This window comes from Gallus gallus, chromosome 2, assembly GCF_016699485.2.
Source record: "Gallus gallus isolate bGalGal1 chromosome 2, bGalGal1.mat.broiler.GRCg7b, whole genome shotgun sequence".
Lineage (NCBI taxonomy): Eukaryota > Metazoa > Chordata > Aves > Galliformes > Phasianidae > Gallus > Gallus gallus.
Genome location: NC_052533.1, coordinates 138543656 through 138568082, shown reverse-complemented (window position 1 = coordinate 138568082; position 24427 = coordinate 138543656). Strand labels below are relative to the sequence as shown.

The 24427-nt window shown below is 39.6% G+C and overlaps 1 long non-coding RNA gene across 1 annotated transcript in view; it reads left to right on the top strand.

Annotated features, from left to right (window-relative positions):
* Window positions 1-23318, top strand: part of LOC107052791 — a 38026-nt gene extending 14708 nt beyond the window's left edge. Inside the window, exons 2-4 of the long non-coding RNA XR_005857712.2 lie at window positions 10243-10468; window positions 12581-12742; window positions 22402-23318. This is a non-coding gene — a long non-coding RNA (uncharacterized LOC107052791). The remainder of the gene's footprint in view (window positions 1-10242; window positions 10469-12580; window positions 12743-22401) is intronic.
* The last annotated feature ends 1109 nt before the right edge of the window (window positions 23319-24427 follow it).

Below are 24427 nucleotides of genomic sequence, written 5' to 3'. Positions count from 1 at the left end.
AAAAGACCTGGGGGTATTGGTGGATGGGAAGTTGGACATGAGCCAGCAATGTGCCCTTGCAGCCCAGAAAGCCAACTGCACCTTGGGTTGCATCAAAATAAGTGTGGCCAGCAGGGTAACGGAGGTGATCCTGCCCCTCTACTCTGTGCTGGTGAGGCATCATCTGGAGTACTGTGTCCAGATGTGGAGTGCTCAGTACAGGAGAGAGACTGACCTGCTGGATCATATCTAGAGGAGGGCCACAAAAAATGATCCAAGAGATGGAATGTCTCCCCTCTGAAGACAGACTGAAAGAGCTGGGGGCTGTTCAGCCTGGAGAAGAGAAAGCTGCAGGGAGACCTGGTAATGGTCTTTCAGTAAAGGGGGACTGTAAAAAAGAAGGGGACAGACTCTTCAGCAATGTCTGCTATGATAGGACAAGGGGAATGGTTTCAGACTAGAACAGGGGAGATTTGGATTGGAAAGAAAGAAAAAGTTTTTACAAAAAAAGGTAGAGAAGCACTGAAAGAGGTTGCCCAGAGGGGTGATGGATGCATTCAGGGTCAGGCTGGACGAGGCTCTGAGCTGTAGGTGTCTCTTTTCATTGCAGGGGAGTTAGACTAGAAGGCTTTAAAGGGTCCCTTCCAACTCAAATGATTCTGTGATTCTATGATTTTATTCTGTGATATTTATAACTTTTTTTAGCCCCATTCTCAGGTTTATCAAAGTCAATCTATGTTGAGGTTTTGCCTTTTGTTGTGTTAACCACTCCTAATTTCCTAACATCTTTATTTCCTAGCATCTAGACATAAGGATGCAAGTTTATACGTAAGGAAGAAAATATTTTCCACAAAGATAATGACAAACTGTAACAGGCTGATGAGAGAACCTGTGGACACTCCATACTTGGGGTGTTCTTTGACAAAGTGCTCAAAGTCAGATTGAATAGGCCTTTGAGCTAATTTATCCATAGATGTCTAGGCAACTTTCATGACATCTAGTGGACTGTAAATCTTCAGCTACCAAATGAGAGATCTGTTGAAGATGGTTCATAAGCTTTAGTGAAATCAAATGTTCTGCCCCGACTACTTTCTCCTCATCCACATAAAGAGACATTTCATGACTGACGGCAATCAGGTTTGTCAAGCACAGCCTGCCCCTGGTAAATCCACACTAAATGTTTGTGATCACCTTCTTGTCCCTGCATCCATGACTTGCACCATCAAGATCACACTTATGTTACAGTATAAGAAAGAGAAAGGTGAAATTTGCTCCTGGCCTGTCTCCCCAGCAACTGCTTCTGACCCCCAGCTGAGGCTCAGAGCCTTCACTGCAGTACCTAATTGCTGGGGGAATAGTGTCTCCTGGTGCACTGCTGACCACTCTGCTCAGTCTGCTGGGCTCTTCCTCTTGGCTCTTGCTCTACTGAACTATAGACCTTGGCTTGCATCCATATGGAGCATGTGCCTACATGTAAACAGAGCAGAAGAGACGTAACTTGAGATTAGGCTCAAATCCACACTATGCTGCTCATGTAGGTTCACCATAGAGGACAAAAGGAGTTGATATTTCTTACAAATTCTTGACAGCTGTGTTCCTGGTTGGAGTTGTGCATTCTAAGCACAAATAACAGCAAACAACTTTTTAGTTTGTTTCAGCTATAACTGATCTCTGTCCTAGATGCAGGTTAGAGTTTTAGAGGTGCTCAAGGTGCCCATTCCCAGCTGGGCATTTAGCACATAAAGCATGTAATGTATCTTCCTCTGCTATTAACATCTTCTAGAAACTAATTTTGCATTCTATGGAAAAAACAAATGCATTTCCATGCAGAGCCCAGAATTTCCATTTTGCACAACTGTTGTTATATCTTTCCTTTTTTGTTTTTTTTTTCCTACTGCTATTCTTTTCTGTCACTAAAGATTTAAAAGAATACTTAAAGTAAAAAATGATTTTCAGTTCAAAGGTTTCACTTGGATTTTTTTTTTTTTATCAATTGGTTTTATCAAGTCATTTTCACTCAACCTTTACAAATACATTTACAAATACGTAAAATAATAAAAACTCATTCCTTTTAAGTTTTATCTGGGATTAAAAAAAAAAAAGAGAGATGTTCTTGCAAACTTCTCCACTTTCTGTATTAAAAAAATGAATATTTGCTGAAACCTTTCATTGTGTTAATTGACATTTCAGGAAAACAACTGAATGATCACTTGTTTCACTGTCTGTTCCTCCCTCTCTCCTCCATATGAGTTGTTTCTTTTCTAAAGATCTTTTGCCTTTTAGAAACCAAAATATCATGTCAATTTTCTAGATTATTCTGCCAATTCCTATCAACAGTAAATGTGAGTTGAGGGCTTCAGATTCATTTTCTTCAGATCTTTGTGTAACACTATTTACTTTTGAAATTTAAACAGTAAATTACAGTAAAATACAGAGAAAATGAATCTTCTGTGGGTTACTAGTCTTAAGAATTCTTGTTTTTCAGAAGTATCTCCTATAAAGCTGAACCAATGAGTAATATAGCAATTGTTACCACAGAGAGCTTATTGTCTCAGAAAAATAGTATCTCTAAGCAGAGTCCTTCTGGATCAAAGTTTCTCTCACACTGATTGCCTCTTGAATTGGATTGGATAATCTTAGTGGAGACTGTGAAAGGATAAAAGATGGGATATGTAATCCTGAATATTATACTTATTTTTTACATGCCCTGTTTAAGCTGTTTACTCTTATGAGGTCCAAACAGTCAAGGGTTGTAATGTTTGCTGCATTGTGAGCTGGCTCCTGTACAGAGCTTAATCATGATCTCCTCAAAGCTGTTGAGCTCCCACAGCTGCTATGATTTCATTGGTTGAGAAAAATCTGAGTAAATCGAGTGCCTGGTTGAACTGCTCAGTAACATCAGGATTGTGCCTAATTTCAGGCTGTGGATAAGGGAATGCAAACACCTGTAGAGACAGGCTGTTTCTCTTTTCTCTGAACAGTGGTGTGTCTGGTTTGATCAGGACAAATATCATCTGCAGTGAGGAGCTTGTGTGGAGCTGACTGCTTTTGCATACCAGGAAGGCTGAAGAGACACCAAGGGGGGCTATATAACTTCCGTTCTGTTGTACTAGCTCTTTGATCTGCCCCTCAGGTCTTGCTCTACTGTGTGGCCCTCGCAGTGTTTTGACAGATGGGAAGAAAATACTTTGGGTGTTCAGCAAGTGTAACCAATCTTTGTTCACTTCCCTGGTGGTGCATTAACTCACATCTCCAGAGCATGGTGTCTTTTTGTTGCTGGGAGCTGATTCAAGATTGGAACACAATGCTTTCCACAACTGACTCTCTATAAGATGATGTGCACTATGTGCTTTATACTCCTTGAGATGCTGGGGGTAATTCAAATGCTACCTGTCACTTTACCTGTTAACACTTTCATTTACTCCCAGAGTTAATTTTATTCAGACTTAACCTTTGTTTCTTGCCTTTCCACTAAAATTGTTTGTTTTACAAAATATATCAAAAATATTTTATCTGACAAATCATCAGGAAATGCTACAAGTGTGTTGTCATATCTTCATTTTAATCACTGATTTTCTTCTAAGCAGTTTTGTTGGATACACGTTGAGGAAAGAAGTGTTGGATGCACACGTGAAATGCTTTGGGAGCCAATGAATCAGAGAGTAGATCAAATAGAGTAGTTGACAGCAGAGAAAGAAAGAATTATGCAGAAAGTGTGGAAAACAGAACAAGAGGATTGTTGATGGATGCTATTACATAATCACAGGGCCCTACCCCTGTGCAATCAGGGACACCCAGAGCAGCATGCCCAGGCCCATGTCCAGGCAGCTTTTGGAGATCTCCAGGGAGAAGATGCCACAACCTCTTTGGCAACCTGTGCCAATGGCCTGTAACATGCACACTGAAAGAAAGTGTTTCCTGGTGCTCAGATGGACCCCACTGTCTTTCAGATTACTCCCATTGTCTCTTGTCCTGGCACTGGGCACCAGTGAAAAGACCCTGGTCTGGTAGGGACTTTGCGATCTCCCTTCAGGTAGTTATAGGTACTGATAAGATTCTCCCTGAGTCTTCTCTAAGCTGAATAGTTCCAGCTCTGTCGGGCTCTCCTCATAGGAGAAATGCTCCAGTACCTTACTCATGGCCTGGACTCTCTCTAATATTTTCATACTTTTGTTGTATTGGATAGCCCAGAATTGCACACAGAACTCCAGGTACAGCTTTACCAATGCTGAGTAGCATTGAGAAAGGATCACCTCTCTTCACCTGCTTGTGATATTTTATGTAATACAGCCAGGGAGGCTGTTATTCTCCTTTGTGAGAAAGGGCGTACTGCTGACTTATGCTTAACTTGGTGTCCACTGGGAACCCCAGGTCCTTTTCTGACAGTCTGCTTTCCAGCTGAGTGGCCCCCAACATCCTCTGGTGCTTGAGACTGTTCCTGTCCTGGTGCAGAAGTCTGCACTTTTATTTGTCAGACTTCATGAGGTTCTTGTCACTTCCGTTTCTCCAGCTGTTGGAGACCCTCTGACTGTCAGCACAACCCTCAAGTTGCATATCTGCCACTACCCTCACTATCTCTGCTTGCAGACTACAGTGATAGCGCATAGCTGTAAAAACTGGTTGTGACAGATCTGCATATTTGGCAGAAAATCAAAGGATGATGTAGCGATGCCCCAGCACTGCCCAGAACATGGCCATGAACTTGTGTGTTCCTTGGTGTAATTACACAAAACTGGCTTGGCATTTATGACTTGGGTTTTAAATTCAGCTTTGATGTTGGTGGTCTGAAGGGTCTTGGCCAATTAAGTCTCTCTGTTGTCTTCTCCCTTTTGAATAACTGTCTTCTCTAGTTAGAAAGTGAAACTGTTGGAGCGGGGACTGTCTCAGCATGTGTCATACAGAATTATTAGACTCTGAGACACTGGTCTTGAGTTCATAGATAATACATGTAAAAATACGCATCTCTTATGTCCTGATTTTTTCCCATTTCACTTCTTGATGAGCTTTTTAAGATATAGAGGAGGTTACTAACACATGTAGCTAAAGAGACTCTAATATTTTAGAGAGTAGGGCTGCCTGCACAATACCTCATTCTTAAAATTCAATACTGTTTTCAAAATGAATACAAACTCAAATGGCATCAAAGCCCTTTTGTGATTTCATTTTGCTGGTTTTACTTTGATGCCAGACTCCATTCATGGATCTGTTCCAAAAATGATCATCCAATCAAGCCCTATGGTGCAGTGACAACTTTGTCTCATTTTCTCAGTCTGTGTTGAATAAGGAGAATGAACTGCATCTAAGCAGAGTTTTAATTTAAGCAATAAATTTTCTTCCAAAATTTATTATTTTTAATGTTATGATGAGGAAAACCATTCCACATAACTAAATGACTTTCTTCCTTGCTCTCCGTTTGCTGCATTAAGTCTGATTTTCTCTAATGCTTCAAGCAATACAGAAGGCTGAGTTCTCAGCTCAACTGCCATATACAAATCCCACTTGGACTAAAAGCTGTTAGGCATGGGAATAATTTAGTTAACCTGCTGGCCATTACCTGGGCCAAGATTTTAGCATCTGTGCTTATTAATGAAATAGCAGTATGTGAAGGGAATAACAATTGGTCTTTTCCAGGTTTAGGAACTGTGTTAGAATGTTATGATCCACCATAATGTTGAGAGCACAGTTCCATTACCAGGCCTGACTTGCAACCTTTCTCATAACAGAGATGTCAGTTATTCCATAATATTTAACAGGAGTTTACAGTTTATGCATTGGATCTCTTCTAAAGCTATTTGGGACTTGGTTGTGTTCAAATAAAAGGCAATGTTGTATCTTTCTTCTCTCAGAAGAGCTTTTCACGTAATCTTACATGACTTGCAAAATCACATCTCTTCACTTAACAGCTGTCCAGCTTTTGCATTTCTGCAACATTTCTGCTTTGATTATGGAAGCAAGCAGTGGCAGTGCACTGAGCTAGTCTCTGGGCTAGCACTATATAGCACTAAAGTACTACCTTAACTGTGGGTAGGAGAGAGAATTATCACACAGACCACCGCTTGGACACACTCAACCTTGTTTTAAAATTATTTTCCTGCATATTTTTCTGTAAATATATATATCTCTAAGTGATGAAAGGACAATATCTTTCAACAGTCACAGGTTTTATTTAAGAACTTTTTTTTTTTTGCCTGTATAGCCAAACTGATCTCTCTCCTTTTCTGTTGATGCTTGTAGGCAGATATTGGAAAAGGTTAAAGTGGCTAATATTATCAGGTCAGTGTAGATGCACTGAATTCACTCAAAGTAAGTTTGCTATGGAGTGGTAGAAGTTGGTTTGATATTCTTATGCAGGTTAATGACATCCTGTTAGATTGGTACTGAAGGAAAATTTGTCCTTTGACTTTTAGATGCTTGTAATGGAACAAGAAGTAGGCCAAAAATGAATTAGTTAATGTTTACCCAGCAGTTTATCTGCACAGAGAAGCCAAGTAAAAGGGATTTAGTGCTTCTAGGAAAAGCTTGCCAGACAAGAAAAGAAGGTTTCAAGTACAGAGTTGAGCAGAATGCTCTCAGTGGAGCAGCTGACTTTCCAAAAAAAAAAAAAAAAAAGGAGACCTTGTTGGTTTTGATATGAGCAATAATTTCTACTTTTTCATTTTACTTCTCTGCTTCCAAAACAGCTTCCTTTAATGTGACTGTTTTAAACTAAGAGGTTAGAACTGTTATTTAACTGTATTTATATGTTTCTCTTAAAATAACCATATAAATGCATAGAGCTATATATTATATTGAATATATACTTATTATCATTGCAGGTGTTATAAATTAAAAGTTTTTATTTCTCCCATGTGTTTTGGTGGTGTTTCCATGCAACTATTTGAAACTGAAATATATATATATATTATTTTATTTTTTAATATTATGCAGGGTTTGAAACTATGTATTATTTTTTATATAATGGAGTTTCCTGTGTATGGAAATTCCATTTCCTTATCAGTTCTTTTGAAGATATGTTGGACTTCTGGCCTCTTGGAGCTAAATTGGCCCTTTGTGCTAAGCCTAAAGTTCTTTGCTCTGTTTACTTTTAGAAAGGCAAGTTCTGAACTGATGCATTTGTCTTTCTTTCCAATATGTTCCTACATCACAAATTTACTCATGTGTAAGTAATGATATGTAGAAATCAGCATGCTTTCCATGACTGATTGAATAAAAGAATTCAGCTCAGACACTACATACACATGTAACTGGAGGTACAGGTATTCCTGGGGCAGATATATCACTACAGTCATTGTAATCTTAGTGAGGCTGGAGTAAAACATTTCATTCAGGGAGGGTTCAACTTCTGTCAGATCTTGTATTGATAAGTTATCTCTTATTTGTTCTGGAGGAATCCTGAGATAAGGTACAGAATAAGAAAGCCATGTTCAGCAATGAACCAGACAGGAAGACCATTTAACTTCTAGTGGTCTTTATGGCCATGTTCTGTACCCTGTACCTCTCCCATGCAAAGAGGTATCCCTATCACCTATCATGCAGAGACTACAGCATTCCACTATGGCCAGATAGGAGACTGCTGCTACCAGAAAAATGTATTCAGTTCATAGCCTGCTCCTTGTCCATTCCCAAGGAAAGTTCATGGTCATCAGCCACCCACAACTTGGATGAATTGTCCTTAGCCCTTTCCTGCCATACCATTCACAGTTTGAAGAAATGAAGAATAAGAAAATGACAAGGGATGGAGTGATTTAGTCAGACTGCCAGATCAGCAGGAGAGCTTAGGCTAGAACTCATCTATCCGGAACTTGTTGAACGGTCATTTCAGTATTACTACTAGTGATGTAGTGCACAATTTAATTATAGCTGTTAACAATAATGTCTACAGCCTAGTGTATAGATGTGCTACAGGTAAGGAACTATGATTTATGTGCATCATTATTTGTTTTCAAAATGACCATTGCCCATAGAGTTCTAAACACTCATTGATTTTTGAGAAGTTTTGAAGCATCAAGCACTTCTTAAATGAAATTTATTCTCACTTGTTTTGTTATTAAAGAGACACTCGCATACCTCATAATAAAATAGCGGGAATTTAGGACGATTTTAAGATGAAAACTGCCCCTACCATTGACAGAATCATAACTATGGAAGCGAATGACTGAGGATAACCTGCTCAGTCCTCACTGTAAAAACAGGCAGATATCCTCTGCAATTTGCTTTTTCAGGAGATTTTTCAAGAAGATCATGACACTAATCACTCAAAGTACTAGGAGGGAGCCACTCAGCATGTTTCATGGATATCTTGATTTAGATTTTAATCAGTATTTTCCTTGAACAGCAATCCTTCAGATTATGCCATTCGACATTATGGTCCCTAATTTTTAACTAATGTCTTGAACAATTGTTGAGTGTAATGTGGGTATTAAATTTAGAATAATTTAAATATTGCATTTTTCATAGTGTACATTTCAGGCTGATATATTTTCAGAGCCATAAATCAGATGATTTCATATACAAAACATTAGGGAGACTGAAGACTCCAAGTATTTAATTAATTAAAATCACAGAGTAGTTTATCATCACTGTGATATACTCTTTAATTTATTCTAAACATAGTATTAAATTCCCAGTGGTCCTGTCAGGTCTTTGGCCTCTATAGTCAACTTTAACCTCTTTAGAGTAGCCAAACTAATGAAATTGGTCAATTGCTATTGCATACAGTAAGGGAATCTAAGACTTGGCTCTGATTTTGTAAATGTTGCTGTAACTCATTGCAATACACTGTGCATTCAGCATGTGTTCAGAATTTCATTTTTACTATGTATGGCTTAGCATTTTCTTCTTAAAAATAGGAAGATCTTATTGTACTGAGGAATTCTGTGTTGTGTCACTGTAAACATTTTTAAATCAGAGACTGTCTGAACTAGCCATATTAATTATCTTCATAACTAGTAAGGAAAAATAGACACTAAGGGGTGGTTTGGATGGATGACTAAAAAAGATAAATCTCACACCCTGTAGTTGCCAGTTTCTTTCCTTTGTCTAAGGAGAGAAGGATAGACTCATTCAAGCATAGACATCTATATTACATATGGCTCACTGTAGGTGAGAGAAGTTACATTTTTCAAAAGAAACTTAAGTTGGTGCTTGGTTTCTGCCCACTCTTCAAATGATTAAAATGGTTATTTCTTTTATAAACAATGGCTTTCAGAAAGGATATGGAAGAAGGAGATGGCAGAGAGTTGCTATTGCCCATAATGTAGTTGGTATGTAGCTGCAGAGATCCTAAGTCATCTGCAATTTGCAAGTTGACGTCCAAGTCCAGGAAGCTTGACACTGCAACGAACTGCAAGCCTATTCCAAGCTTGAGAGTTATGAAACATTTAAATGAAATTAATGTAAATGTTAAATAAAACTTCCTGTTCCTTAAAAATGAATGCTATGGTAGGGGAAGTTGACAAAGCAGCTAAACTATGTAACATGGATATACTACCCTGGCATTTAAGGAGAGTAAGTGCTTTGGAGACTTCACTGCTCTGCTCCAGGAAAGAAAACTTGTGGGAACCATTTTCAACAGAATGATTTCGATAGGTTATTTAGCTCTGTGAGGTATTATTACATTTATGGATCACCTTGCTTTATTTCTTCACACATCTTACACGTCAGTGATAAAACAGAGTGTTCTGAAGCATTCAAAGTTGCAGGCTGGACATTGGAGAAGAGAGAAAGAAAGAGGTATAACAGAAGATGAGAAGGTGCAATCCTGTCTTATACCTCTCTGAGTTGCTGCATAGTAACACTTCCATGTTATTCACGGCTGCAGCTGTGGTGAAATTCGGTCACGTCACAGACAAGGGAAAAGATGTGCCACTCTATAACTGTGCAAGAAGAGGTGGTCAAATATCACCAAAAAAAGTATCATAACATTTTGGCATTGATGTTTTAAATACTTTTTCCCTGCAATGTATGTTGCTAATTTTTTTTTTTTTTTTTTTTGGGGGGGGGGGTTATTATAATTTAGTATAGACGTGAGTATCAGAGATTTGATGCTTCACGTAGAATTGAACACACTGTTTCATTCAGCTGTGCTCATTCTGTGCAATGTAACTACACTGTGATTTCAGGCACATGACATCTGAAGAATAAACTCTTGCTAGCCTAGGTGAGCAAGAGTAAGAACAAAATGTTTCCATTGTTGACCTACTGCAAGGAAAATTATTTAAAGGTATTAGCTTCAGTTGTGTTTCTTTTTTAAATTGCTTTTAGCATCTAGAAGATCAATGAGGAAGGATATTTTACAGAGGTGTTAAAGAAAAGGATATAAAAAGGATACTGAAGGTAAAGAAGACATCAAGACAATTTTGTACCAGAGGTGAAGCATCATGAGCAATTCCATGTGGACCAACTGTACACTAAAAGAAATGAGGAAATAAAAGAGAACTGAGAGTACTAGCCATGAAATCATGGAGTAGGAGGAGCATTCAATAAGATGGTAAGAGACCGTGGCTCTTTAATGCCATATTATTAACTGCATACTTTAATGAAGTTGGAGTTCTGCAAAGCCAAAGTTCTGGTTTGACTTTGTTTTTATTTTTAATGGATGATGTTTATTTGGACAATTAATTTTTTTGGACTTCCAAGGACAAGAAAATCATTGGAGATGAACGGTCTGAGTGCTCATGGCTTTTCTTATAGGTGATCTGGTGGTTTTGGCACTTGTAGGGTTCATTGTTCTCTAGGTCACAGGCACAATGAATATTTCTGATGTCAACACAGAACAAAGTTCCATGTGATCAGCTGCCTGTTTACTTTGAATTCACCTGTGGCTGAAGTCTGCTGAAGAGCGGAAGGGACTCCAATACAGCAGGACAGTGATCTCTTCAGAGAGTAAATATGTAACAAGCCTTCTCCCATGTGAAAATAATAGCCTTGTCCACATAAAATCATCTTTCTGTCAGGATTCTGGAGAACCTGAATGCTGAATACTCTATTTTCTTTATCAGGAAGAAGAAGACTGTATAAATTATTTTTACTGAGCAAACAACAACTGTCCTCACAAATTTCTATAACATCAGGCTTGACTTCCCACATTACACAGTTCTGCACTAATTTTTATTTGGCTAAAGGATGCACTGACAATCAAGAAAGAGATAATCTGTCTTTTGCCCTAGGAGTGTCTCCCAGCAGTAACATTTCCCACTGTCAGGTCTCTTGCTGCTTGCTTTCTTGAGAAAACAGATAAGCAAGCTTCCAGTGTCTCCCAGCCGTGCATTTTCTGTATCATGCACATAATTCATAAAATGATAGAATGGCTTGGTTTAGACGGGATCTAGTTCCAACCTCTTGCCATGGGCAGGGCTTCTGCCCAGGACCCCATCCAACCTGGCCATGAATGTGGTTGGGGCATCCGCAACTTCTCTGGGCAGCCTGAGCCAGTCCCTCCCCACACTTTGAGTGAAAAATTTCCCCAACATCTAATGTAAATCTCCCCTCTTTTAGTTTCAAGCCATTCCTCCTGGTGCTATCAGTATCAGATCATGCGAAAAGTTGCTTTCCCTCATGTCTGTAAGCTCCCTTCAAGTGCTGGAAGGCCACAATGATGCCTCCACAGAGCCTTCTTCTCTACAGACTGAACAAGCCCAACTCCCTCAACATGCCTTCATTAGAGAGGTGCTCAGCTCTCTGATCATTCTCATGGCTGCCTCTGGACCCGCTCCACATCTCCCTTGTCTGGAGACCCCAGGCCTGGACGCAGTACTGCAGATGGGACCTCACAAGAGCAGAGTAGAGAAGGACCTCCCTCCTTAATTTTGGTGGCTCCCCTCTTTACCCTCCCTCCATTTTCTTTTTTTTTTTTTTTAACATGAGCACTGAAGATGGATTTTGTGCAAAATCCTTTCCATACTCCAGTTTGCATTTTTTTTTTCTTTACTAAGCTGTGAACTTCTCCTTCCTATCAGGCTATAATTTTGATCTTTTATTGCCAAATACTGAATTAGAATCACTTGTATAAATATAGTTCAGATTTTTTTCCTCCTCCTTGAGACAGAAATTACATCCATAAGAACTGGCCAAATTATTCATAGCAAATAATTTATTTCATTAATTTTATTTCATCTATGTCTATTGGTTTACAACTTTGGAACTGATTGTTGCATATTTTATGCAAGAATATTTCAATCCATTTGTTGTGCACAGGCTATTTCTGCCAACTGTGTCTCTGGCTGTTCTGTTCTCTTGTTCAATCTAGTTGGCATTTACAAATGAAAAATATAAACTGTCAGGGTCTGCATACTGAATCAGACAGACCTTTGTTCTGGTCTGCTGTAATCATTAGTTTATTTGTGTGTATCTGTCCCTTGTAAAAATCAAGTCAGAAGTAAAATTTCATACTGAGTTACTGATACTGAGTTGTTTTAAGCAATCTTCCATTGTTAAAAAAAAAAAAACTAAATGGTGATGTACCCCATATTGTCATTATCTGAATGAAATGTTTCTGTCTGTAACATAACTTCAAAATTTCAGTAACTGAATATGAAACAATTTTTAAGGAAATCAATTATTATGGAACTTTTGAAGATTTTTTGCTTTTTTTTGCATTTAGGATGTGGATATGCCACACAACTCCAGTTCCAGAGACATGGATAGTTTTTGGAGTCTTCCTTCTCTGTGTGTATGGCTGAAACTGCTAAATACAAGAGACAAGAAACAGAGTTCAGTGAAGCAGTACTCAGCTTTGTGTGGTAATATGAGGGCCATGCTGAAGGTAATGCCTCTTATTTTATTTTGTTGGTCTCTGATGCCAGAAATGGGGGTTGGTGGTTTGGCAGTACAGGTTGAGCCTTCCTATCAATATTATTCCTTAACATGTTGTGCCATTTAACAGATGGCAGCAGAAGGGCAGTTTGACAAAACCGTGTCTGATGTGGAAATGCTTATGAAGGGTGGGAAATTGAATTCCTCCATGCAGAAAAATTTGAACTCATTGACATCAATTGATGCTTGTTGAACGTCTGTGGAGACCAAACAGTGGATGAGTGAACAGTGAGGCGGTGGGTGCTGCATTTCAGTGATAGCGACATGTACGAAAATCCACCTTCCAGACAGCCATGCAGATTTCTACCAGCGCTGCATGCAGACCCTTCTTCATTGTTGGTGAAAATGCACAGCTAATGGTGGTGGCTACACTGAAAAATGGTGTTTTGTAGCTGAGAATTTCTCTATCAACTAGTGTGCTTGTGCTTTTTGTATCTGTGTTAGTTTCCATGAGAATGAATAGGAGGCATTACTTTCAAAGAGACATTTTAGAGCTAACGGAAAGAATGTTCCTGAGAACTTTCACAGGAAAACTAATAAATATTATAGAGGTAAGTAAGCCTCATAATCATTTTCAACATTTTAACGAAATAAATGAATTGAATGAACTCTTTCTTATGGAAGCATTTTCCAGCTCTGTTTTCTTACTGTAGGGAAAATGCTGAGGCCACTGCCAGAAGCTTAAACAGTTTTTTATAATAAAGATACTGCTTTCAAAGAATTGTGATCAATACCTGGATCTGTTTCCTGCTTTCTGGCCTTGGGCAGATCACCTAAGCTACAGATTTATCTTATCTATCTTTCAACCTTTCAGGTGCCTAAGTTATTTATATATAGACATGAAAGAAGGATTTCCACAGAGAAACTCTGGCTGACAAATGCATGAATCACCCAACACTGTCCCCCACTTATTCTTGGAGAAGCCTCAAGTGACTGTTCCTAAATGAAACATCTCAATTAATTGTCTCAAGTTAGGTCAGGTGAATCCAGGCTGGATTGCCTTTCATCCATAAACAGTACTTACCACTGAACAATCCTATCCCTGCAGGGGCTGCAAGCGAAATACGATAACTGATGAAACAATAACAATGCTTAGCAAATAATAACAATGTCTAGCAAATGACAAAGTTGGTTTCAAAAATGTGTGGATGGTTTTTCATTTTTTTTATCATCTGAACAAAGATCTAAAGTGTACAGGTTCTTTCAGTCAGGATTTAATCTTTAAAGGTATATCAAAGTCACTTAAGTAAAGCCTGAAATTCCAAATTGACAGGAATTAAAGTCAGATAGACTAAGAAAAGGGTTATTGTCCACTGGTGTTTCTAAAATGCTGTGTTCTTGGAAGTGGAACGGAAAATTATCAGGAAGGCTTCTCTAGATGACAACAATTTGTCCGCTCTTTCCTGCCTCCTTCAAGGCCATAAATCTTTGCTTTTACAAATGAGGCTTTCAAAGTTCAGAGGACGGCTCTTAAAAATTCTGTGAAGGTGGGTCACCTTATCAGTACTTTCCCATCTCAGCAGCTCCTACACCGGTTTGCTGCGAAGGCTGAATATACAGGTTCAGAACCCTTGATTTATTTTTCTGTCTATCCGCCTACCCTGGGTTTGCAGGACCATACAATAAAAGAGGATGATGGCAGAGCTGTATTCCAAAAAAATGTACTTTTGAGAGTGTTCCTGTTAGGAAAATATTCTTTTGCAAATATTTTCCCCCTCCTAAGTGAGTCCTGAAAACAAAGGTTCCAAGCTGAACTGGCTGGAGGCCACCCTATATTATCAATATGTGTATATTCATGGGAGAGAGGACATTGCAATAATTTACCTCTGATTTCTGGCACAGTAGGCACAAATGTGCCCCTGAAAATGGGCTTGAAAGCTCAGTTTGTCTGCTCTTCTCAAAGAGGATTTTTCTTTCTGTTTTAGCCTGAAGTCAGGGCAGTTCCTTCTCACAATATAGAAAACAAGAACAGCTCTCTTCTCATCCCAGTCTGTCTCCCGGTGGTGGATGACAAACCGTGCCAGATCATCAGCTGTGGCAGAGACCTCCCCATCCCACAGGCATTTGCATCATTAAGATAACAAGTCACACAGCTAGATGTGAGCACAAACACATACATGCATACAGAAGAAATCTCAGCAAAGTCAAGGATGTTTAAACTTTTGTTTAAGTTTGGCCAAATATCAAAGAGTTTGAAAAAAATGCAAATGAAGGAAATCCATAACCAAACCTAAGCCCCAGGCTCCTGAAGTCTTTGAGCTGAAGTTCTCAACCTTCATATAAGTACTTGGATGTTTCCTATCTAAAATCAAATTGCTCCCATCAAATCCCTCCCATCCCACCTGTCTAGACAAGGCTTGTACAGCACAAACGTATGTTGTCCTATACATACATGCTGTTCTGTTCCCTCACATGCACACAAATTCTTACATCTGGTTTTTACATCTCTGCCATACTGGCCAGGTCACTTCTACTTGCTATTTTCAATGGCTATGTGCCTACATACTGAATCACTCACAATGCAATCAGGTAGAAAGCAGAAAATTCTCTGAATAAAATGGAAGAGCTTCCCTGAACAGTGTCCAGCCCTCCACTCTTCAGTTTTCCTTACTATATATTTATCTATTCACCTGTTACTGGACATGAATATATCATTGTGCCGAGTAAAAATATTCTTTTTCTTTTTTATTTTTATCTAAGTTTTCTACTCAAGTTTTAAGTTTGGGGAGCTGAAGATTGTTTTGGGTCTCAGAAAGGAGCCCTAGTTTTACACTGAGCTTTATAGTGAGCAGTACTTATGAGGATGAAATGGCATTTGGAAAGGAGGAACCAAAATCCAAAGAAATCATTCACAGAAAGGTGATCACACAAAGTTGTTTTGATGTTTGTTCAATATTTCCCAATTATTTTCACCTGAGGAAATGTAAGAGTAAGAGGACACAGTTTTATGGCATATGAGTAAGGGTCTTCTGTCCTTCAAAAATGCTGAGTTGATGCGCAAACTGACACTGGTTCAGTCCCTGTTTAGCATTCTATTTTTGTCTGAAGCTACACAATTAAACAGTATTTCTGTGTATTCAGAGAATTCTGTTCCTGTTCACTGGAAACCTAAGCTTCTGTCTTCCAGAAAGAAATCACTTTTAGCCGAAATGATACATGAGAAAGAACTTGACCTCTGTACAAATATCCTTGTCTCCATCTAGCTTCCATAAAGCTAGTGGAAAGCTCCTAAGAAGAGCTGGGTTGGATACTCTTGTACATAAACCAGGATATATAGCCCCATAACTTTTTCTCAACATGTCTTATTTATTCAGTGTATTCCATTGTCTCTTTCCATGGGGACCTTTGCAATCTCCTCTGTCAATAATGCCAGTCATCAAATCCCAATGGCCAAATTGCTACAGTCATAATTGTCACCTCTTTTTTTTTTTTTTTTTTTGCTTTGCCGTGCTTTCTCATCTGCCAGCATCCACATATTTAAGATGTAGTAGCCTACTGAAACAACCAGGTAACATGCAGAGAATAACAAAGTTCTTTTTTTGCTTGTCTTGTTTCCACTTCTATTCTATTAGACTCTCTCTTTTTTTTTTTTCTTTTTAATTTGACTGCTTTGCCTACATTAAACCCCAATGATGGAGCAAGGTGTTATTCCAGTGGGGCAGAATCCAGCACAGACTGTGATCCCTTTAGGCAATGAATTGCTTTTCTCTTTTTATGTTGAAGTGCCCAGCATATTTTGAAGGAAGAGTTTAGAATAATGACTATTGATGCTGCTACCACACAGGGTAAGACAAATTATCATCTGTGTCTTGCAATTATTTTTTCCCACATTGAAAAGATATAAACAAGAGCAAGGGATGTGTATGTATGTCGTGTGGTACGATAACTGCACAATCAATTACTTGTGCCTTGCATTTCAAATGATAGGCAATTGCTGCACACCCACTCCTTTCTGTCTGATTGCTTAATTCATTTACTTAATTCATTTAGGCAGAAGAGTCCTTGATGGTTCCGGCTGTCTGGCTTTCTAGGGTAGAGCTGTGGGCAATCAATTAACTCCACCAGTCCGAAAAGCAGAAATGCATGCAAGCAGACATCAAATCCTGCTTACAAGGTTAGCACAAGCCATTTGCTACAGAATGCTAAGTCCAACCAGTGTGTTCCAACCTCTTTGCAAAGCCATCACTTCCTATGAGGGGTCTGAGAAGTGTTTTACAATATCCTGTAGTAAGAGCGGAGTGTGTACAGATGCCAAGGTGAAATGACTTAAATCTGCCATAGAAAATACACAGTTATTTGTACAGCAGTTTGGATGAGGTGCCTACTCATGGCAGAGCTCCATTTGACTTTTAGGATCTAGCTAAATTATAAGATGGAGAACAGACCCAAGAACAAGTGTATACACACACTGTGTTCTGATAGTCTTTCCACTCTCTGTGTCACACTAGCTGGCCAACTCTCCATGTGCAAGGGCAGTGCTGTGTTCAGGGGGACCTTGGATCAGGTAGAAGGGAAATTTGGTACTTCCAAGTGTCAATAAGGCTTTCTGGAGACATTAAAGAATAGCTGGTCCTATCCTAGTAGAGCCACTACTCACAGATGCATTTCCAAGCTAGCTCCAGAGCTCCAGAGGAGGATCATGGTGAAAGCTTAATTTAAATTTTCTGGTTTTCTTTCCCACTGCACTGATCTAATTTAACAGCCTATAAATTAACCTGTTTTGCCCATGGCAGTAGTTGGTCTTTTCTTGTCTTTTCTTGATCCATAAGTTTTCTATCTTATTTTCCACCCTGGCCAGCTGAGGAAAAAGAAAGATAGAGCATTTCACTGCAGGAAAGTGGTGGGAAAGTCTTGAGAGCAGGTTTATTCCCTATACTACTCATGGTAGTTATCCTGTTGCAACCAGCTGGTGTCAGCTACAAAGCAGTGCAATAACAGAACTTGATGCTGCTCTCACTATCAAGTAAATCCCAGTGATTTCTTCTGTGAATTTTCTTTGCTACAGTCTCACAGTAAATATTATTAAATAAATATTAAAGAAAAAAAATTATTTTGGAACTGTCAGCATTTTCACAAGATAGGCTGATGGGAAGGAGTCCTGTGATAGCCAACCAGTAACCATGATTCTACTTTGTGGATATCTGTTGCATGAAATCATTCCATTTCACTGAGTGATTTAGCATAACAGAGCATCACAGCTGTCAGATGCTGTTTGTGACAAGGTGAATGCCTCCTTCTTTGAAGAGAAAAGTCTCAGATCCCTTGTGATATTTCTTGGAAGATTAATGTTTCAGAATTTCTGTAGCAGCAGGAGACCATTATCCCACAGCAATGCTTTACTTGATCAGCCCAATCTCCTTAAGTCTGTGTATCTGATAACCTCTTTTCATTTCAATTGGTTGCTAACAGCTCATGGCTGTGTGGAAAGCACCTTACTGTTATCCAACACCTTTCATCTGGAAGCCTTGGGGCTTTACACATATTAATAGTTGTATTAATAATTAATAGTGTTAATAGTAATGCCTCCTATTTTATCAATGTGGGAAATGAGATACAGCAAGACTGCTCAGTGATTTAACAAGGATATCTGAAGTTGGGGCCTGCTCAGATGAGAGGAGTTGGTGTTGGTATAATTACAGAATAGCTGCATGTTTGGAGATATCCAATAAAGACTGGCTGTTCAATTACTAAACAAGGGAATTGTTTCACTGGACTAATAATAATGTCAAAAACAAGCAAGCTTCTGCTTACTTTTCTCATTTCAGTACAAGCCAAAGTGGTCCAGTTTTCAGAGGTTCAGATCATTCACACACTCAAGAGAAGGTGATATAGAATCACAGAATCATAGAATGGCATAGGTTGAAATGAACCTTAATGATCATTAAGCTCCAGCCCCCTGCTGTGAACTGGTTTCCACCCACTAGATCCAGCTGCATAGGACCCCATCCATCCTGACCCTGAACACCTCCAGGGATGGAGTATCCACAGCCTTGCTGGGCAGTCTGTTTCAAACAACACAAAAAATCATAATTATAACCCTAGCCTATTTAGAGCTAAGTGAAGACTGTATTAACACGGCTGATGATGTGACATAGTGATTGCTAGTGCATAGCTATCTCTGGATCAATGAAGATCCGCTACATTGGTGACAGTTGGTGACCTCCATGCAAACCTTCCAGAAGACAGAGATCCAGAAAAGAGACGTGATGAAGAGAAGGATGGTGGAGTTGAAGTTTATTGTTCCAGTGATGTAAACCCTTAGGAATTTCTGAGGAAAACTCAGCAATAAAGCATTAAATATGCACCTAGGCACCGTTTGAATAGGCTCTCATGAATGGGAGTGTAATTTGAGGGTGAAGAGGAGAGGGAGAGTATCAAGTACAAACCACTGCCAAAGGCAGTGCCAAAAAACTTGCAAATGTGCAGGCCAGGCTGGTCTCTTCAATGGTGTCAAGAGGGTGTTGGTGAGAGAGAAGGTTCTTGTTATATAATTAATTGCCTGATGTTGGCACAGCACTGAGTGGATGCAAAGTGCTCCTAAAGTGCTACACATTTATTAATATTACTACCCATTCATTGTTATATCTGACACCAGTTTAAACTGACTTTGTAGAATGTCTTTCTGCCTTCCTCTGTGCATCCACCATAATCTTCCCCTTCCCAAGCAGTCCTGTGGTATGTGTGGCTAAGTGGCACATGATTACTATAGGTTAGACAGAGTAATTAACAGAGACCAAATCAGAACTCTTGCACCACACACAATGTGTTTATTCAGCATCAGACCAGCTAATTCCTAATGAAAGGGCACTGCATAGCAGAGTGCAGGACCCCAGTGGTCAGAAATAGTTCCACTTAAATGTTATTTACCTACAAAGAGTTCAGTCCTAATTAGGGGCGTGGGAGCCAGCAAGCATGAAATCAAAACCTTGCCCTAACCATTCCCTCTATGCCTCTTCCCCAGAAGATCTTTTAATAGATACACAAATGCTCAGTTACATTTGGTTTGAATGCTTTTCTGCTCCCTTAAACTTCCTTCTTTTGTCTGAAACTGGAAGTAGGAGTGAATGAAGGATCATGACAATTTTGGTTTTGTGGCATTCCCAGAAGCAAAAAATAAAAAAAATAAAAAAAAATAATTGCCTGATCTCACAAGATGCCATAAGAATACTGAGGGCTAAACTGGCTTTGACTCTCCATGTTAGACTGGAGAAAGTAGAATCTAAAACCTCCACTGTCTTGAACAATAGATCTGAAATCTATGGTACTTACGTGGACCTTGCATCTGTAGAAACTCAGTATTGCAATGTCTTCCAAAGCATGTATTTCTTCAGCTTCCCAGTTAATGATGAAGGTTAATATTGCTGTTAGAGATGAGGAACAGGGACTCACAAAAAATGTTAAAATACTTACAAGATAAAGACATCCTTAAAGGAAACCTTATGCTCTTGAAAACGAGATTTAGCCACCTGAAGTATTTGACTCTGAAGTGCATCATATCCACATGGGGACAAGTAAAGGGTTACAGTACCCAGTCACTCTCCTTGCTCTTCAGCTTGGAATGTGCACTTCCCATACTGAGTCAGCAACACTGGATGGACATCTGTGGGGCACTCAGCTAATGTGAACATATCCTGCTTTAGAGATAGGAATTTATGGAGAGAAGTAGCTGGGCATAGTAGACACATCAGTGTGAATGACCAGAGGTAAAGAACTGGAGAAGGGGAAGATTCTTAGAGGCTCTGGGTTGAAAAGGAAAGGGATGGATAAAAGTCTCCAGCACACTACTAGCCTCAGTCAGCTTTGTATTCCCTTCTGCTTTATATCATTTTTATGGCTGCATTTTCCCCTCCATTTAGGAGACAGACCTTCAGGGTCTGAGTGTGTGATTTCTCTGGCGGATGAGCTAATCGCATAGTTTCCCACCTGCTACTGCAGAATTTATCCTGTGGAGGTTTATCTTAAGAGGAGGCAAGGTGATGAGAGTCATCTGCCAGCTGCTTGTAATCCCGAGGGTGAGAATGCTTGGGCCAGACAAAAGCAGAGGGCTCTTCCAACCTGTCAGGAAATTTGGCAAGATGATGACAGGAATAATGGAAAAAATGCACTGATTTGCAATTGTGCTTCAGACGTACATCTCTGAGCATGTTTGTCAAAAGGTTCATGAACTAGGGTTTGAAGAACACTGTTTCTGTCCTTTAATCTGATCATTCTAATTCTATAATTTTTTTTCACTATGTTTCTTTTTTTGCTCAAGATGAGGGGGTGTGAAGCCTGGTAGTTCTCCTTCTCAGGATGCTGCATGAACTTTCTCTTCAGTTAGTCATGAACTATACTTGTTCACCCATGAGTTTCACCTTGAGTCAGAAGTTCAAAGAATCCCAAACTCTCAGCACAAATCTTAGTCACATGAAAATGAAAGTGTACACTTTGTATAATTTGGTGGGAATTATCTAGTGTTTTTTTATTACAGTGACATTCAGGAGCATGTGAGAGTCTGTGAGCATTAACCATACCTGCCTCGTATACGTTGTACGCACTGGCAGTACGGTATCTTCTTCGTTCTCCCTGAAATCTATTATGACCATGGATGAGTCAGTTTAAATCCAGTCTAAACTGGCTAAATGAAACCTGCCAACCTACAAACAGCAAAGTGATTGGCCTTGCAGGGGCCTGCCAGGTTACCCTGACAGTTCTCACGCTCCTTGCAGAATCCCCTGCATGTGCCCTGGATGCCATTTTCCATAAGAGATGAACACCAATTTACCATCCAGATGTCTGTGGTGATGCGGTATTTGGTCATGTAAATCCTCCCCATAGCCATGGTAAAGGCTGGCAGTAGAGGTGAGATATTAGTTTCAGACCTAGAACCAACTCTGTAAACCTATCACCAGGTTAGGGAGAGACGATATGTGCTCCCATACCCTTCTGCACCACCTTTTTTGCATGGCTGGATCTAAAGCTCCATCTGGAGAACTGTGTCCAAGTCTGGGGCCTCCAGCACATGAGAGATGTAGAGCTGTTGGGAGGCCATGAGGATGATAAAGGGGCTGGAGTACCTCTCTTACAGAGACAGGTTGAGGGAGTTGGGCTTCTGCAGTCCAGAGAAGAGGTTCTGGGGAGAGAGCTACTGGAGACCTCACTGTGGCCTTCCAGCACTTAAAGGGAGCTTACAGACATGAGGGAAAGCAACTTTTCACATGATCTGATACTGATAGCACCAGGAGGAACAGCTTTAAACTAAATGAGGGGAGACTTACATTAGATGTTGGGGAAATTTTTCACTCAGAGTGTGGGAAGGGAAGGGACTGGCACAGGCTGCCCAGAGCAGTGTGGATGCCCAATCCCTTGTTCTAGACCAGGTTGGATGGAGCCTTGAGCAGCTTGACCTGGTGGGGGGCAGCCAGTCCATGGCAGGAGATTAAAAAAGAGTGAGCTTTAAAGTCCCTTCTAACCCAAACCGTTCTATGATTCTATGATTCTGAGATTATAGTCTTTTATTCTTATCTCCAAAAAGTCACTGTTGGAGCTAAGGTCCAGTGCATGAGGAATCACATCCATCTTTCCATACTTGCTAGCTCATAACAAAAGTTTTTCTTTCTTTGGTTGCAGCAATGCAAACTGAATACAGCAACTTTGGAGATTAATGTTCCTGGACCAGAAGGGACACCAGCAGTGTGTTACTATCTGGCAGATCTACAGCATAGTACATGGAGATGCTACCAGCCCCACCCAAAATTACATGTTATGTAACCAAGTGAGATGCATTAAGATCATCTCCAACATCGCCATCTCCTGACTTTGAATGATAGTGCATGTTGCTTCTGTGACAATTGGTATTCAAGAAATGAAAAAATGGCACTCAAGATTTCTGTTCTGAATTAAAAAAAATAATAATAATCAATTTTGCACTGAATTTTTCTTCTTTGTATTCTGAAATGTTTTGTAGCTGATTATCAAATAATTTATCTTTGATTTTGTAGTTATTGTTTGCGTAAGACCCCATTAACTCTTACAGGGTAGGTGGGCAACTGAAAACGTCAGCATATATAGAAGAAATTCAAGAACTTCAAGCACTGTAAGCTGTAGAGAGAGTTCCAAGTAACTCTTCAGCAACCTCTGCAAAGTTCCTCTCTTCTGGAAAATGAATACTAACCCAGGACAAGAGAAGACTGACGCCTGATCAAGCCGTGGAAATCTCCCTGATGACTTCACTGGGCTCTTGCATGTACATATAGAGCAGTCATCTCCATCCACTTACAGTCCTGCACTGATGATGTTCACTTGAACTGTGAAATGGTTAGCATTTAAAAGTTGTCCCTTCTACGTGAATCCTGCTGTGCCTCACGTTTTATAATGCCGAGTGTTGTTAAATGTTTGAGCAATATTGCAATTGTTTCTATTTGTTGAATTTATATGAAAGCTATTATCTGTGACTTGTTATTATGCTATGTGAAGAGATTCCAACCCTTTTTTCTCCCCTCTAATCCGTACCACCAATAAGAAAAGGAACATAAATAAATAAATACATGTGGAAAAAAAAACAAACAAAAACTAAACAACACTGTTTTGATTTTGTTCTGAGTTAAAACTTTATTTCCACTCCCCTTCCACTTCCTTGTAGACTTCTATACATGAGCACAGAGCCACTGTGAAAGGCAAATCACTAGTCTTGATCCGGAGGCATGGGGCCAGCCAAAATGATGTTCTCTCAAGTCAAATGGAAAGAAAATGACTTTGAAGCACAGGAAGACACAAACATTCAGTGTTTCCTTCCGACCGTGTGGTTTTCAGTGAGAAACTCCCAGTGATTTCTAAGGAATCATCATTTTTTTTTTTTTTTCAGATTCTTTTCTTTTTTTAATTTCCCTTTTTTGATGTGACAGCTAAATGCTTTTCTGGACTTTCTATAAAACATATGGGGGAACTGTGGTTTATGGCAAAGACTTTTCCTCTCTTAGTCCTGAGAGTTTCTGTGTCTCCAAACCAGGGCAGGGTAATTCAGTCAGCAGCAAGCAGTAACGATTCAGGGACGCTTCATTTCTCAGACTCTCCTTAGCCAGATTCCTTCTTTTTAACACTTCTGCATTTGTTATTTGTTCTCCTTACAGATGTGGTCTGCCTGAGATGTATGACAGCACCCTGACTGAGTGCCCAGGGACAGCCCTGCATTGCCAGGGCTTTTGAGATGGTGTTTCTGTAGCAAATCTCCACAGCGGTTAAACGTGCTATTTTGAACACGAAACTTCTCTAAATATTATTTTGAACAAAGCAGTTACTTATAGCATTATAAACCCTGGATGCCTCAGCTAAGAACCTCTTACACTATACAAAGTAATCCTGCAGGCCTTTTAGCCCTTCAAGAGAAAGGGCAGAAGTTTGGGTGGAAGGAAACCACACCATCTCCATTTCACAGAAGCACTGCTCATATACGTGAGCTGCAAGAGGAATGAATGGCAGAGCCAAGCTCTGAACCCACACACTCAGCGGCCCAGTCCAGCATTTTAAATAAAAATCTCTCGTTTGCATTTTTTCTTTTAGCTGGAATGAATCAAAGCAGCTATGGAAAGTACAGGTGCAAACTCAAAAACCCTTTAGTGGTTCAGTTTATAGAAATGGGTGTAGAAGTACTTGATGT